The following is a 7,380-nucleotide window of genomic DNA, read 5'->3' on the forward strand; positions in this document are numbered from 1 at the left end:
AACAGAAACCACTATGTCCATGCCACTTATCAATTTTAACATCAGCACCCCCACACCAGCAGGAAATGGCCTTTTAATGGTCCCGTCGTCTCTGTACCGGAACATGACCCTACTTTCACCAAATTAGCAGGCGATATATACACGCTTACGTGTCTCGGAGAAATGGCCCTTGGACCAGAGTACAGTCCGGGCATTTATCTAGTTCACCCCGAGAGGCTGAACCAATCACAGAGAACCACTCTGAACAGACCCACCGGTGAGGCAGAGCTTGAGCAGGGAGCCAGTCAGAACGGAAGGTTATGAGTTTGAATTCCGCAGGCCCACTCTTTCCGATTGGTCTGTGTATCCGTCAGAACGGTGATGTTTCACAAGGAAAAAATGACAGGAATGGAGATCCACTGGTGTGTGGAAATGTAGATTAACACCCAGTTGGCGACAACACCTAGGTGTGTTCAGGCCGATAACTGAAGTCTCATGACCCCCGTCCCACAGACTCTAAATTGTGAATGACGACCTCAAAGAACTCAACGCTAACTCTATTTCTGAATGTCTCAAATTGACAAGAAGAGTGCTTTGAATGATAAGTTATTATTAAGTTCCATCTCCTCAACGTTGACATTGCATGATCACAAATGCCAAGACACATATAAACAGCGTAGTGCTGTTGCCCTTATGATGATCTGAAAAAGCCATAAAACGTTTGAAGCTCTGAGACAGACAAAAGTAAACCGAAAAGGCCTTTCACAACAGGAAGGATGTTAATGAGTTAATGTGTGTGTGTGTGTGTGTGTGTGTGTGTGTGTGCGTGTGTGTGTGTGTGTGTGTGTGTGTGCCTGTGTTTAGTTAGTGCGATAAAACTCCACTCCACTATTTGAGGTTGTAGGGTGTGTACACCAGACCAACGTGTGTATTATCATCAAGTGAATATTTACACCCCTATATCTTATTTCTGTTAATGGTGTCTGATGCAGTGTGAATACACTATGCGTGTTGGAAACCCTGACTCAGGCAAATTAAGTCCCTTGCACCGTTCACCGAGCATATTTTTATAATAATAATTATAATTATACTTATAAAATAATCATGCAATTATTTTTGTGATTGGAAATCAAGCTCTGTTCCCAGAGGTGAATGGAAGCTCTATGAGGTAATGGAGGGCTATGGATTCAGTCTTCGTCCCCCTTCTGTCTCATTGTTCTCCGTGTTTGCCTTCTTCCATCAGTATCTTGTAGTTGGGTTTGGTTGTTGTTTGTTCGGTAGCCGTGAACAGGGAGTAACAGGGATTGTGATTGTGATGACGACGATGAAGACGAGGAGAGCACTTGAAGCGGCTGCCTACGCACACATCAGAGTATGAGTCATAGGGAGAGGAGGGTCCTCTCTCTCCACCTCTCTCTCTATTTCTCTCTGTCTCTCTATCGGTCTCTCTCACTCTCTGACACTCCCTCTCTCTCTCTCTCTCTCTCTCTCTCTCTCTCTCTCTCTCTCTCTCTCTCCCTCTCTCTCTCTCTGTCTCTCTCTCTCTGCAAGGTTTGTTGCCAGTATTAAAATAATAATGAAGGCAGAAAACCAGTTGGACAGCAAGTGACACCATTGACATTCTCTGTAACAGAATGCAGGGAAAGTATTTTACATAGTGCATGGTGCCCGGCCAATACACTACATAGTGTATTGGCCGGGGTATTCATCTTGGCAATACAAATAAAGTAAGAATTGGGGTATAATGGGTTTTTCTTTTCCTATTCTAACACAGCATTGCACAGGTGAGTCATCTTTAAGACCTGAGATGCCGCCATTAATATTTCCTCCACATATTTCTCGATACATATTTCTCATTACAATGGTTTGTATCCCAATATTTTCTCCATTTTATAACCCCTTGGAAAGAACACAGAGTTGGTGGTCTTGTTTTCGACAAGAGGACTGCATCTTAAAGGATTCTTCGCTCCTCACTCCGCTTTCTGTGTCACAGCAGGTAACAACTTTGACATGGAAGCTAGCTCCTTGTCCTTGTTTGCATGGCAGAGTAATGAGCCTCCGGATATATTTAACCTAGATAGCACAAATAAAGCTTTACTGTATAAGAGTTATTACTCACTTTAGTGTGTGTAGGCACTTTCTTTAATGGCAAAATTATATCCTCTGAACGCTTATGTGTGTGCTTACATTATGCTTGTGTGTGCGCACACTCTTTGGCTTCTATTTGGCTTTTGTCTTCAGTGACATTAAACGAAGACATTTTGCGACAGCTCAATATGCCCTATCACATCCTCCCTGTGTCCCAGGGTTTGCCTTGATGGACCTTGTGGGTCCAAGAGGCAAATTTGTTCAGTAATGTCCAATGAGGACTGTACGCCAAATTTCTAAATGTTCTAAATGTCAAACGGGGCCAGTGGGGCCGGCTGTTTGACCGAATGTCATAGTGGCCCCTGTGGCTGGAAGTGGTTCATTTACATTTACATTTAGGGCATTTAGCAGGCGCATTTTTCCAAAGCGACTTACAATAAGTACATTTGTCATAAGAAGGGAAACAATATATCACTGTTGGTACAGTAAGGATGTTCATAGAACCAAGTGCAAGTACTAACAATCGCTACGTTAACCCATTCCCGTTGTATACAATGATAGCCAGGATAAGATGCTACACAACAGAGTACTATAACTAAGTACGACTTACAATAAGTGTGACAGAGATAAACACCTTTTGGACACCTTGAGGGTTCTGTGTGCGTGCCAAATACCGTGACCTCTGACCCTTCTCATTGAAGTAGTAAAATGCGATGATTTAGGCGCAGGATTTTGAATGTATTCAGTATTCAGGATTTGATGAAAGTAAAGAACAATGCCCTGGATTTCTAGCTTTCAAGTCCACTTTTTCTCTGCCTATTTTTTCCTCGATTTCCCCCCATCTCTTTATTTACTTTGCATGTTGACATTGTAACCACACTAATAAACACAACTTCAGCGGGAGACACATAGTCATTACAAAATGTCAGGGTTTTTTTACATTATGAAAAACATTATCAACCCTTTAGGTAACTTTTGTCAAACTACATATTATTTTGTGAAAACTAGAGTTAGGACTTCAGAACTCTCAAAGATGACTGTACATGTGATGTGGGTTCTTTTGTCAGGAAATTAAGACCTTAGAGAAAAAATATAGGATATCAATACCAACTTGCATTTGAAATGCCCATCTTCTTTCTAATACAGCTGTTCAATATGTCTTGGTTTGCGAAATACTGGTCCTGATTAATCTAATTTTTGTGCCTATTTAGAGCAGCTTTTTCGGATCTGTGCATAATTACTGACACATCATTTTCTCTATTTAATATTGTTTCTCAAGTATAACTAATAAACCTAGGCCAATAAAACAGCAGACGCCAAATGTTAATGACAAGCACATTTTCATTATGTTTATGATTATTCACGTGTAATGTTTAGCCAAGTCCAAATCTTATCCTCGAGTACTATCAGTGATTTCTGTATCTGATTACATCATGATTGTCTTTTGAATTCCCTGTTGATCACAGTTTATATGAAATAAGAAGTGTGTGTGATGTTCTTCTTATTATTTTTTGAAAAACATCCACCAATGGGGACAGCTTTTCGCTGATGAGGAAAAAAATGGTTTGGTCCCATCTAGGGTTTTAAAGAAAATACTTGCCATCCCACTCATTTAGTTATCTTTTAAATAAATATTCTACTCCATGCGTCTTAAGGAAAGTCTGTCTGTGTGTGTGTGTTTTAGTGAGTTCCTGCGTGCGAGCGTGTGAATGCATGCGTGTGTTTGTGTTATGATGCAACGCTATTCAATGGGATTTTATGGTTCTCTGGGCGTTGTATTCACCTGAAATGGTAAACCAGAGGTCAAACCCAAAGCAGAGCTGCAATATCAGCAGTGAGACTGACGAGACGCGACGCTGGCCTACTTCATCATTGTTTCTTTGTCATTCTTCTAAATGAGATGACATGTCAAGTTATTTTATGTTCCCAGAGAGGGAGAGAGAGACGGTGACGCTGAGGAGAGAGGAGGGAGGAAATGAGATAGAAAAAGTGACAGGGGAGGTAAAGAGGGAAATTGAGAGGGAGGAAGGGGCAGAGAGGGGGGGTAGGGGGGATTGAAAGGGAGTGGGGGACAGAGAGGGGGAGAGAGGCAGGGAGAGAAAGAGAGGGGGGGAGACAATTTGAGAGGGGAGACAGAGAGAGAAAAGAGAGAACACGGGGAAAGAGACAGAGAGAGAGAGAAAAACAGTCGGGAGAGAAGAGAGCGAAGTAAAAAGGGAGAGAAAGAGTGAGAGAGAGAGAGAGAGGGAGAGAGAGAGAGAAAGGGAGAGAGAGAGGGAGAGAGAGAGAGGGAGAGAGAGAGAGAGAAAGGGAGAGAGAGAGAGGGAGAGAGAGAGGGAGAGAGAGAGAGAGAAAGGGAGAGAGAGAGGGAGAGAGAGAGGGAGAGGGAAAAAGAGGGAGGGGAGAAAGAGGGTGAGGGAGAGAGTGAAAGAGGGGAGGGGGAGAACATTAGTTCATGAGCTGGTGGCCCATCTGGTTTTAGTTACCGCGTCCCCCTTCTCAATTAAACCCAGCATGATGTCAATTAAACGTCAGACTAGAGATTAAGTCTGTCAAGTATTGTTCTTCAGAACCCTCTAGCAAGGTCGATCCACGCTCAGATTTCTTTGCACGTAAATTGAAGTTTCCACAGCGTATCGTTTTCAAGAAATTGGATTTGGTCAATCGCATATAAACATTATTCAAAACAGCGTGATTCAGAGTTAAGGAAAAGCACAACTTAATAGGATTGCGGATCGTGTACCAGACAACCACTTTCTCCACACCAACCTTTCAGTTCTGTCAACATGCCTTAAATGGTCTTCATGTATTTTGCCTGCAATATTCTGACAATGTCAGCTTTTTGATTTCACAATAATTCCCACTTTTTACACCTTTGTAACTTGGAATTATCCTTCATAAAAACATGTAAATAAAAACTGAACTTTTGCACCACTGGTGTTTTTTTCCGAGCAGTGACATTTTTAAACCTCCTATTTTTATGATTTATTATTAAGTTTATGAGGAGTTCCCTGGGTTTCCCTGACGAGGATGGGAGTTTCCAAAAAGGGCCTTATTTCCTTTCCTTTTCCAAAGCCATGAACCATTCCACAGCCCATATGTGTTGATATTCACACTTAGCATTGTCATGTTACATCTTGCGGGTGGCTTGCCAAAAAAACAAAACAGACATATTTCCAGACACCCAATATAGGGCCTTAAAAAACACAGTTGAACTACTACAAAGGTCACACATTCCTGACCACTCCCAATGGGAAAACAGTCCACGGTCCACACCTTCCCGGGAACGCGATGGGCGCCTTAAACGCACAGCGAAATCTGACAACAATTACTATAGGATGATTTTCGGCAAATGACTACGGCAAACTCTGTCCGCTGACCCTGACTCTTCCAAGGGCTTTGGTCTGGAGTTTGTCTTCCAGAAACCGGGCTCCGGGACAGAATAAACTATTTCTAAAGAAATCTGTACTCTGTATACTGTACAAGGAATGATTCTTTAAAGGTTCATCGTTTTTTCCCAAAAACCATATACTTTTTCCATTAATTGAAAGAGAACATATACTTTCTCGCTCAATATACTTTATCGTTAAATGAATGTAAGAAATGTTAAAAAATGTTTTAAGTTTGACATTAAAAGTAACTTAAAGCCAGTGAGGTACTGGGTTAATTATGTTTCATTAGACAATGTTACATCTGCCCCAGCACCACACTCACATCTGATGGTTTTAGTATGCTACGAAAAAGAAAATCTGAATTCATTAAATTATTGACAAAATGTGATTTTTATTATCTGTTGGTAATGCTCTGGCAGGGGAAAGAATAGGCAATGCATTAGCCGTCATTGATTCCATGCCAAACTGCTTTTGAATGATTCACATAGTTGGTAATGGCTGTAGTTGTTAGGCAGTCCAGGACTATGGGATTACTCTTCTTACAAAGCCTTCGAGTTCTAAAAAATCCTTACGTTTACTTTTGTTTCTGTAGGAACCACGCTACCCGGCGTTATTAAAGATGTGGTGAGGCTTTGGCGCTGTGTTGTGTCCTTTCATACGTAGTAAAGGCCCAGAGACTCAGCAGGGCTTTTATGGCCTAAGCATCACTAGAAAGACTTTTATTACTTTTAATGGGATCTTTATAGCTGCTTTTATAGTTCATAGTCAAGCAATCATTTTTGTTCCTCTTTTATTCTCTCAGTATGACAGACAAGTGGAGAGACAGACAGACAGACAGACAGCCAGACAGACAGAAAGACAGACAGACAGACAGAGAGATGAAAAAGGTGAGCTCAAACGGGAAGTCCCTGAGTCTCCTATTTTCTCCCTCTCTCCCCATCCTCTCTCTGTCTGTCTCTCTCCTTTTAGATGCTTCTAATCCTGGACTAACGTCACAGTTATCGGTCAACCCCTCCACCCCTTTTCCTTTGCTGACACACACACACACACACACACACACACACACACACACACACACACACACACACACAAGCACACACACACACAAGCACACACGCTCGCAGGCATACGCACAGACACTTCTCCACTATGACAATGTGATTCAAACAACCAAAACATACTTGTGTCCACAATCGGCCTGCTTGCTTATGAACTGATAGGGGAGAGGAGAGAGAGAGAGAGAGCGAGAGAGAGAGAGAGAGAGAGAGAGAGAGAGAGAGAGAGAGAGAGAAAGAGAGAGAGAGAGAGAGAGAGAGAGAGAGAGAAAAGAGGGAGAGAAAGAGGGAGAGAAAGAGAGAGGAGAGGGAGAGAAAGAGAGAGAAAAAGAGAGAGAGGTAGAAGTTGAGAGAGAGAGATATGTCTAATATGCCTGTGTGGGCAAGAGGCTATGTGCCAAGTTCTCTTTTACTCCCCCTCCCTCCCCCTCCCTCCCCCCACCCTCTTGTATTCCCCGACCGGGCCGGCCGCCCAGCGTCATGTGACCAGGAAGTGTGGCTCCCGTCCATTTCCCCTCCTCTGACAGGAGGGAAACATCGCAGCCGAGGGGGCCGGCACTGGCCTCCGTTACGTGGCGGGGTTATAAATAACCGGCATATTTAAGAGCTCCGAGGAAACCCAGACCCAGCAGAGGCCGGACAGCCGGCCGCCCGACTGGAGCTCTGTCCGCACAATCTGTCCCCCCCGCCCCCTCTCGCTCGCTCTCTCTCGCTCTCTCTCTCTCACTCTCTCTCTCTCTCTCTCTCTCTCTCTCTCTCTCTCTCTCTCTCTCTCTTGCTCTCTCTCTCTCTTGTTCTCTTGCTCACTCTCTCTATATCTGCCCCTGTGTCTCCTCTTCCTGTCTTTTCCCTTTCTTTCCTTTCCT

Source organism: Pollachius pollachius (genome assembly GCF_949987615.1).
Source record: "Pollachius pollachius genome assembly, chromosome: 18".
NCBI lineage: Eukaryota > Metazoa > Chordata > Actinopteri > Gadiformes > Gadidae > Pollachius > Pollachius pollachius.